The sequence below is a fragment of the Typopeltis vanoorti genome, chromosome 5 (genome assembly GCF_054136105.1).
Source record: "Typopeltis vanoorti isolate ZY-2024b chromosome 5, IOZ_Tvanoo_1.0, whole genome shotgun sequence".
NCBI lineage: Eukaryota > Metazoa > Arthropoda > Arachnida > Uropygi > Thelyphonidae > Typopeltis > Typopeltis vanoorti.
The window spans coordinates 112,216,516-112,227,063 of record NC_143553.1 but is presented as its reverse complement, the minus strand read 5'-3'; the positions used below and the strand labels follow the sequence as shown (position 1 = coordinate 112,227,063).

The window sequence follows — 10,548 nt, the reverse complement described above, 5'->3', positions numbered from 1 at the left end:
GGGGGGGGGTGGGGGGGGGGGGGGGTGGGGGGGGGGGGGGGTGGGGGGGGGGGGGGGTGGGGGGGGGGGGGGGTGGGGGGGGGGGGGGGTGGGGGGGGGGGGGGGTGGGGGGGGGGGGGGGTGGGGGGGGGGGGGGGTGGGGGGGGGGGGGGGTGGGGGGGGGGGGGGGTGGGGGGGGGGGGGGGTGGGGGGGGGGGGGGGTGGGGAACACACACACACACACACACACACACACACACACACACACACATACACACAGAGACAATTTTTCTCTGAATATATACAGAGAGCGAGAGAGAGAGAGAGAAAGATTTATATATATATATATATATATATTAACAAAGTGAGTGACTCGGTTTAATGACATTTTTATAATTTTAAACTGACTTAAACACAGAAAAAAAAAAATATAAGATTGTTAATAAGATTTGACTACTAATTTCATTGGAAACGCCGACCTCATCAGGTGAATACAGGTGTATTTTTTAAAGTGCAATATATCTTTAAGATGTTTAATTAAATGTTAATTTACAGCACCAGAATACTTTCTGGTGCTGTAAATAGCTTATATTTTTTTTAGTTTCTCGGTGTTTAAGTCAGTTAATAACTATATATATATATATATATATAGAAAGAGAGACAGAGAGAGAGAGAGAGAGTCGTCAGAGTAATTTTTTTATGAAAGTCACGCCTGTAAAGATTTATTAATTATGAAAATTAAACATTGACAGAACCTGTTAGACGGAGTCTGAAATCAGTAGCGGAGCAAACGAGATTACGTGAATATCTCAATTAGCTCATAAACTACTGAATATGACTTGGAAATAGGAGACATATGGGACTTCAACTAGCAGTCCTCTAAGTACAATCCTGCACGATATAAATGGGATGTAGAGTCTTTAGTGCCAATATTTTTAAGGAAATGCTATATGTGTTCAAATTTATTAAATAGAATTGTCGATGGCTTCGGCTAATATATTCAGAACTTGAACTGCGGACATAGTGAAATTAGTACTGTCTAAACACTGGTCCAAACCGTGGAAACGTTTCAAATTCGTAGACGTGTTTTAGTATACGTCATATTTCTAAGATGTTCATGCTATTTATGAAATTGCAATTATCAATTTTAGGTGGGAAGTGTCTAAGAAAAAGCGAGTATATATACTCGCATATGTACTTCGGCACTGATGCTATGTAAAATAGAGTATTCTACGTTATGGTTGTGTGTTGGAAGCTGACCATACAGCATCAGAAACCGATTATACTAATTATCAAAAAGCAATTAATAGAGAATGAAATTTTGCGAAACATTAAATGGAATCACTGGAGCGTTATTCGAAGACACATCCGGAATTTCATAGAACATCTCAAAATTAATGGAAAGCAATACTTATATATAACCAAGATAGCCATCTCCATTATTAGAAAGTACATGAATTGATCAGGGGAGTCCAGTATTACTAACTTTATTCGGAAATTAGAAATAATTTTTACACTTGAAATATCGCCTAGCATTAAATCCCGAGTGTGTTCTGAATTTCTCACGATAAAAAAAAATAAAATCTGAGCATACCCCCGCACTTTTCATAATATATTGCACTTATTTGTGATTATATTGAGTGAAGTTCGTAGTAACACATTATCGGTATTTTCATATTTAGTTATTACCTTTTTACTGAGAAAATAATTTTCCTGATTGTATGTTATTTTGTTATGTTAAAAGGACAACCAATAGATGTGACATCATGCACTATTGGCGATTGTGACGTGGCTACAACTGACCCTTGTCCAGTGACACCAGGACCACAATGCATCGTAGTGAAGGGAGGTGAGTGAATACAGTTATTTCATTTTTATAGATTATGACTTCATTGTTTTCTAACTAATGTCTATTTTCTGAGTAAAAAAATACATGTTATATGATGAAACTAGTAACCTTTTTATATTTGAATAAAATTGCAAATGTAAAAATAATCCTAGTTACATGCCTAATAAGCAGATTTTTTATCCTACCCAATCTTCAACTAATGTACAGCGGGTTCGAATCCTTTTGCGGGAATAAATGTTTGTGATTATCTTTCGGTGAAGCAGGACATGAAGATCTTCGACCGGTGAGGGACCACAGAACCATACTGGAAGCCGAAATGACTGGAAAGCCTTTACATTTGTTCTTTCAAGCAGTTTTTTTGGGACCAGTTAAAATCATTTATAAAAATATATGAAATTGATATACACAAAAAATTCCTTACCCAACATACTCACTGTACAAATATACGTGGGTTTTATAATAAGCTTCCGTGGGTGGAAACCCAAAATAAAAAAATAAATAAAATCAATCCAAATCATTGCATAGTTATAGAAGTATTTTAAATAAATTTTGGGAAACTAACACATAATTAATTAGGTGAAATGTTTCAGTGTACCGATTTGTATTCTTCTCTACTGTCGGATTCATGTGTCATTCTTCTATTGTATTGTTTATTGTAGTAGTCCAATAATTCAGAGATGCCATCCAATTAAATTATTTTGCTTACGATTATACTATTTATATCTATTTATGTACTTTAAAAAAAGAACAGATATCACTTTCAGAATAGTGTAAGTAAATATATTTTCATTATACTTTAGTGGTCGCCATACTTATTAAGATAATAGGCATTATAGGAGAAGTGCTTGCCTGTGATTCTTCTGGAGCGTGTCAATCCTGCAACGTCACAGAAATCAAATGTAAATCAAGCACATCAGCTGAATGGGGTGACTGTTCTTTGCTCAATTTAAGTTTGCTTCTTGACATTGAAATTCGCCTGTGTTTCATTTTACCTGTGCTTACAGTAAGTATAAGACATGATTCTTGTTTCGATTTTTATCAAAATACAGATTATACTTAAAAATGGTTAATTTAAATACGAAAAACGACAACAAAGTAATTAGATCTGAATTTCATGTAGGGTAGAACAAACATTTATAACACACAACTGGAAAAATGAAAGTTGACTTATCTAATCAACGTTTTGAGAATATGCTGATACACTTTGTTTACTTGTATAAAGAAATACGGTTCTTTCTTTATATTCGGTGTCAGTAAATCCAAGCTACCGCTGTTCAGACTTAAATAAAATCAAAATTTATCTACGTTGTGATATTTCCTACAATCCATGGCAATATACAAAAAGTAATGCAATCGGAGATGAAGTCTCGTGTCCCTTACATATATACTTATATATATATATATAAGTATATATATATGTATGTATATATATACTTATATATATATATATATATACTTATATATATTTACTTTATTAATATATTATTAATATATTATATATACTTATATATATATATATATATTTACTACATTATATATATATATATATATATATAATGGAGTAAAACCTGGTTTTACTCCATTTTCCCAAGTAAGCAAGACAAACAAGTCAAGCGCAGACTTGACTTGACTTAACATATAAATAAATAAATATATATATATATATATATGTGTGTGTGTGTGTGTGTGTGTGTGTAATTATTGACTTCTACTTGGTTGTTTTGATACATTTTTAAATAAAGATTTAATGACTTAAACCGAGATAACTTATAAAGTTTTATTGAGTATAATACAACTAGTTTCGGCTTATAACAGCCTTCATCAGGTATTCATTAAAGAAAGAGTATAGTAATAAACATTGACGTATCTAAAAGACTGGGAATTACAGGTAAAAATTGCCACACATAATTGAAACAAAAACGTTGTATTTTAAGTTGTTCTAATGGCGTACTATTGTTTATTGCGTGAAAGCGTGCAGGCTCTCGTGAACGCCAATATTGAATAACTGCAGTATGGCTATCTGGGATGTTATAACTCAAATTGCTGTTTAAGTGTACAGGATTCAGGAGGATTTCCCTTGATTCTATAATTTTTCTCTCGAACTCATCACCACAGCGAGATATATTTTCTCATTTATCCCAGCAAACGGAGTGGCTTTGAAGATCATCATTAGGAATGTTTGAAAAAAGAACATAACTGTACAACGCAGTTGCACGTGATCTTTTATAGCAGATGTCTCTCTTATGCTCCTCTATACGTTGTTCAATTTGTTGGTTTGTCCAAAATAAGGGATATTGCAATCCTACCATAATTTATGTACACCTGGATATTTTAGGTTATGAAGAATAGGTTTCGGATTGCTGATAAGAGAACGGATTTTTGGAAGAGTAGTGAAGAACGTCCTGATGTTGAATTTTTTAAGGACCTTGGCCAATTTGTTAGAGACTATGCTAATGTAAGGAATGGAGATGTTACCTTTAAATTTAATAGTTTCTGTGATGTACCGCCTAGGAGGATCCAGAAGAAATTTCTTAATCATTTTTTCGGAGTATCCATTTTGTTTAAAGATAAGAGAGAAGTGATTTCTTTCTTTCTGGAGTTCATCTGGTTCATCTGGTCACAATTATAATTACAGTATATATATATATATATATTTATAAAAATAAATTTAACTGACTAGAACCCGAGAAAGTATAACAAAAACCTTTAATACATCACAACTAGTTTCATCGGTGATCCGACTTCTTCAGGTGAGAAATAAAAACATAAGACATAAAATAACACGGTAAAAAATGAACTTTTTTATGTCTTATGTTTTTATTTCTCACCTGAAGAAGTCGGATCACCGATGAAACTAGTTGTGATGTATTAAAGGTTTTTGTTATACTTTCTCGGGTTCTAGTCAGTTAAATTTATTTTTATAAATGTATACATCCCGAGTAAATCCTAATTTCAACAATATATATATATATATATATATATATATATATATATATATATATATATATATATATATATATATATATATATATATATATATATATATATATATATATATATATATATATATATATACTGTAATTGTAATTGTATTAATATAAATATATATATATATATATATAAATATAAATATAAATAATATATAAATATAAATATAAACTGTAATTAAAACACAACTAGTTTCGTCGTAATGCCGACTTCTACAGGTGTACAAAACATCACAAAAACTGGAAAAATAGCAAGATAAAACATGGACTTCTCATATAACAAGTTAGGAATAACAATAATGAAGTTTGAACAGGCGTCGGCGTGGCAGGTCTAGTATCAGACGTTAGTGAGTGGGAATTATCTCGAGAGCGCCAGAACTGAATCACAGTGCTATGTGAGTCAGGTAATCTATAACTTAAAATACTACTCATGTGTGAGGAGTCCAGAACAATTTCTTTTAATTTTTAGATGCGTCTTTCTAGTTCAACAGCGCATTTATGGATATTAGTAGTAAGATTCCAGTCTATCTGGTGTTGACGCTCTTCTAAATTAGAGTTGGCAGAAAAAAGGACATGATTGGAGAGGGCGCTTGCACAGGTTCTGTTGTAAGAGATATCACGTTGATATCCTCGAGACCTAGTGAGACCGATAGGTCGGTCTCACTACATCTCGATCCGACTTATCGGTCTCATTACCTAATACAACTAGACCGACTTATCGGTCTCACTACCTATGAAAATGATCTGCAACTGCAGATGATTTTATTTACTCCTGGGAACTGAAGCTGGTTATGTTTTAGCTTGGGTTGACTCAGGAAAGAACGAAGTTTTGGTGGGGGTAATGAAGTAAGGTCTAATTTTACATTCCTTCATACGTTTCGCCAATTTTGTGATAGAGAACTTATGTATAATTTAATGTGTGCAATAGGGTTGAAGTAAGTGCTCTATCGCCAAAATTGACGAAAATTACGAAGAAATTTAACATAGAACTTACTTCACTACCCTACCAAAACTTTGTTTTTTGCTGAGTCAACCCAAGCCAAAACTTAACCATCTTCAGTTCCCAGGAGTTTATAAAATCATCTGCAGTTGCGGAAAACCATATTATGGGCAAACCGATAAGTCGGTCTCACTACATCTCGAAGAGCATCAACTTGATACCGCTTACAACAGAACCCGTGCAAGCGCCCTCTACAGTCATGTCCTTTTCTCTGCCAACTCTAATTCAGAATAGCGTCAACACCAGATAGACTGGAATCTTATTACTAATATCCATAAATTCTCTTTCGAACTAGAAAGACGCATCTTAGAATCAAAAGAAATAGTTCTGGACCCGACACACATGCACAGTAATTTAAGTTATAGCTTAACTGCCTCACACAGCGCAGTGATTCAGTTCTGGCGCTCTCGAAATAGTTCCCACTGACTAATGTCTCACTCTAGACTTGCCATGTGGACGCCAGTTGAAACTTGACTGTTGTTATTCCTAAATTGTTTATAGGAGAAGTCCATGTTTCATCCTGCAATTTTTACAGTTTTTGTGATAATTTGTTCATCTGAAGAAATCAGCATTCCGACGAATCTAGTTGTGTTTTAATTAAAGTGTTTATCTTACCTTATCTCGGTGTTCCTAGTCTGTAAAATTATCATTTAAAATGTCTTCGATCCGAGTAAATACCAGTTAGAATATATATATATATATATATATATATATATATAAATTAGTTTTTTTACCTTGAGTAATGTATATTAGGGTTACTAAACCATTTTATAAACTTAGTTATTTTACTCCTGATCCCAAGTATGCAAACAATTAAGTTTGCACCTGAAACATAGTTCAAGTCTAAAGATGGTACAACACCAGGGCAACTCATTGTAAAGGTAGATAAAGCTCTGATCACTATTCTTAGTATTTTCCCATAATGTAAAGCACATCTCACTTAGAGATGTATACTGCAATACATTATGGGTGGGGTCACTACCCAGACCGGTTTCAACCTTTTTTGAGAACTCCTCAGTGAGTAGCTAGACCCTAAATACAAGATATTAGTAATACAGGGCCTTATCAACTTTACCTATACAAGTTGCAACAAGGTGTTTTTATTTTTCATAAAAATCTCTGGAGGATATATAGATGTAAATTAGTTTTTTTTACCTTGGGTAATGTATAATTGTTAGCATACTTGGGATTAGGAATAAAATAAGTTTATAAAATGGCTTAGTAACCCTAATATACATTACTCAAGGTAAAAAAAACAAACTAATTTACATCTATATCTCCTCCAGAGATTTTTATGAAAAATAAAAATACCTTGTTGCAACTTATATAGGCAAAGTTGATAAGGCTCTGTATTACTAAAATCTTGGTATCTAGGGTCTAGCTACTCACTGAGGAGACCTCAAAGAAGGTTGAAACCGATCTGGGTAGTGACCCCACCCATAATGTATTGCAGTATACATCATTTAGTGAGATGTGCTTTACATTATGGGAAAATACTAAGAATAGTAATCAGAGCTTTACCCACCTTTACAATGAGTTGCACTGGTGTTGTACCATCTTTAGACTTGAACTATGTTTCATGCGCAAACTTCATTGTTTGCATTCTTGGGATTAGGAGTAAAATAACTAAGTTTATAAAATATATTAAAAGAAAAAAAAACATATATATATATTTAAATTCAATTAAACTTTTTATCTTACGTTATCTCGGTGTTCCTCGTCAGTAAAATTATGATTTAAAATGTCTACTATCCGAGTAAATACCAATTAGAATATATATATACATATACATTAATACACCTTTACCACGAGGAATGCATCTAAAGATCTAAAGGTAGTGCAACACCGTTGTCCTGGTGTTGCACTACCTTTAGGCGTGAACTACGTTCAGGCGCAAACTTAACTGTTTTGCTTGGGAGAAGGAGTAAAAAAACCAAGTTTATAAAATTACTTGGTAACCTTAATATATATTATCCTCAATATAAAAAACCTTTTCACATATATATATATATTTAAATATATATATGTGTGTGTGTGTGTGTGTGTGTGTGTGTGTGTGTGTGTGTGTGTGTGTGTGTGTGTGTGTGTGTGTGTGTGTGTGTGTGTGTGTGTGTGTGTGTGTGTGTGTGTGTGTGTGTGTGTGTGTGTTAAAGAGTTAAAGATCCCAAGAATTTTCACAGTTGATTTTAATCCTTTTCCGAAGTAAGCAAAACAACGTTTTGCGCGTGAAATATATTCACGTCTGAGCTACTTGTATATAGAGGCTTATGACTTCATATCACTTGCTTTAGTATGTATCCCATTATGCAAAACACACCCCCTTTCGAATGTGTATTATATAATACAAAATAGGTATGGCCACTACCAAGACCGGTTTCGACCTTTATTTAGGTCTCTTCAGTGGGAACCAGGCCAGGAGAGATACCAAGGTTGAAGTAATGCAGAAGATATCTATGTCTCATATACAAGTAGACAAAAGGTTTCTTAATAAAAATCTCTGGATGAGAGAAAGATGTAGAACGTTTTTGGATGTAATATAGAACCTTGGATAATATACGTGAAATATACCAAAAAAATTTAACCTTGGTTTTTGCCTTACAATTATGCATTGCATTTTACAATGTATTGTGTACTTTGCATTATATGACACTGAAATAGTAAACCGTTTACTTTACTGAAAACTTTCACTGAATCTATAAATTTTCTTAATATTCAAACTATAAAATGTGCCAATATTATATATTATATTTATTCTCAAAAATTGCAAAAATTTCACAACTTGTCATTTAAGAGTTTAATTAAAACTCTTTTCATACAGGATCTCGTCAAGCTGATTGTTTCAATCATAGGGATCCTTGACATTCTTCTTAAAGTAATTGAGGTTATACTTTGCAGCTTCTGCATTAACTTGTCTATCATATAGAGGTAAGTAAATATTTAAATCGCTTCATTACGCTTCGTAATATAAAAAAATCATGATATTATCCTTATTAGTATTAAATACCTTATTTGTGAGGAAAAGGTTAACTCTTGCTCCCCAGTGATTTGGATAAATTGTCAAACAATAATCTACTTTTGTTCTCGTCTCTACTTAATTTTATCTTAATCTTACTTTATTAAAGTCCAGATAAGACAAATCAAAAAGAGAGTAAGATTACAGTTACTTTTGGAAAGATACAACCTATATTCAGGGAATCTCTTTCTAAAAATATTAATTCTTAAATTTTATTAAAATACTCAAACAAATAGTAATTAAATAAGTATTCAGGAAGGAACTCACTTCGTTATTTAACCATTTATAGAACGGTAGTAAAACTAAATTCATTACTTTTCAAATAGTTGAATACTTTGGATATATAAAAGTATTCACATCCCACAAAACGTGTCCTAAATATTCAACTTTTGTTTAAAAACCTGTTAGTTTGATATCTAATTCAGTCTGAACCAGATACATTTTCTTTCTTTGCAGATTTACAACGCCACCTCTCTTGAATTCCAGCACTGTATTACAGATTCAGAAGATAAACTTTCAAACGTCATCCAGTTATTCTTGACGAAATCAAATATTTTACTGATATTAAAATATATCTAAGATAAATATTATGTTAGGTGAATGGATATATTATTCGCAGATATTTTATGATATTCACATATTTTAAGATATTCACAGATATTTTATATTTTATATGTCAATAAATATTTGAAGAACATGTGCTTCCAGTCATTTACAACAATCTATCCGTAGATGAGCATATAGAGCAGGCCTGCACAACATACGGCCCCAGTGCCGCATGCGGCTCGCAATGGTATTTATTTTGGCCCGTCTGCCTAACTGAATTATTTAGTTATACAGAGGAATATGAAATTAGACGATTTTTTCCTACCGTTGAATTAAATTTTTACTAAGACCCTGCATGTTTACGTTCATGCGATTAATGTCAAAATCATGTTTCTTTCAACTCGATAATAAATTGCATTTGGAGTTATTCTCACTGTCGTATTTAATAGCAAATTATTACTATCGCTTCGAGGTTTTGTTAGCGCTAGTGTAGCTGCGCGGAAATTCAAAGTTAGATCTCAGTGATAACGACTTTATATCTACGAACGAGAACGAATCATATTACACAAAGTTGGCCGTTCCTTGGCTAGCTTTGGCAGTATAGTGGGTTGGACTTTCAAACGTCATCCAGTTATTCATGACGAAATCAAATATTTTAATATCAGTAAATGATTTCTAAGATAAATCATGTTTAGGTGAATGGATATATTATTCTCAGATATTTTATGATATTCACAGATATTTTATATTTTATATGTCAATAAATATTTGCAGAACATGTGCTTCAGTCATTTACAACGATCTATCCGTATAGAGAGATACATATACACCTCTCAAGGTAAGACAAGTCTTCTAAGAAATATAAAATTAGGATATTTTATAAATAAAAAAATACCTTAATATCAGTACGGAAAGATGATTTACGAAATAATTTCGAAACACTATTCCATTCAGCTATGTTTCACCAATATTCTGACACCTGTTGAGATTGCACCATGCAAGGATATTTATTTTTCTCCTAAAGACAATAATAAGCATGTATGTTCTCATTGGAATTTTTATAAAACAAGGATGTGGGTTAAGGAAAAGATACGCTTATTAATTTAGATAACCAGGAGTGGAAATAAAATCGCGAAATACCTTTCATTGAAATAAATTTCATCCAGTCAGTGTT

At 32.9% G+C, this 10,548-nt stretch overlaps 1 long non-coding RNA gene across 1 annotated transcript; it reads left to right on the top strand.

Annotated features, from left to right (window-relative positions):
- The first annotated feature begins 1,721 nt into the window (after nt 1-1,721).
- LOC150106730 (uncharacterized) lies at nt 1,722-10,150 on the top strand. Its single transcript, XR_016548326.1, has 4 exons — nt 1,722-1,828; nt 2,629-2,831; nt 8,634-8,740; nt 9,285-10,150. It is a non-coding gene; the product is annotated as an uncharacterized LOC150106730 (long non-coding RNA).
- The last annotated feature ends 398 nt before the right edge of the window (nt 10,151-10,548 follow it).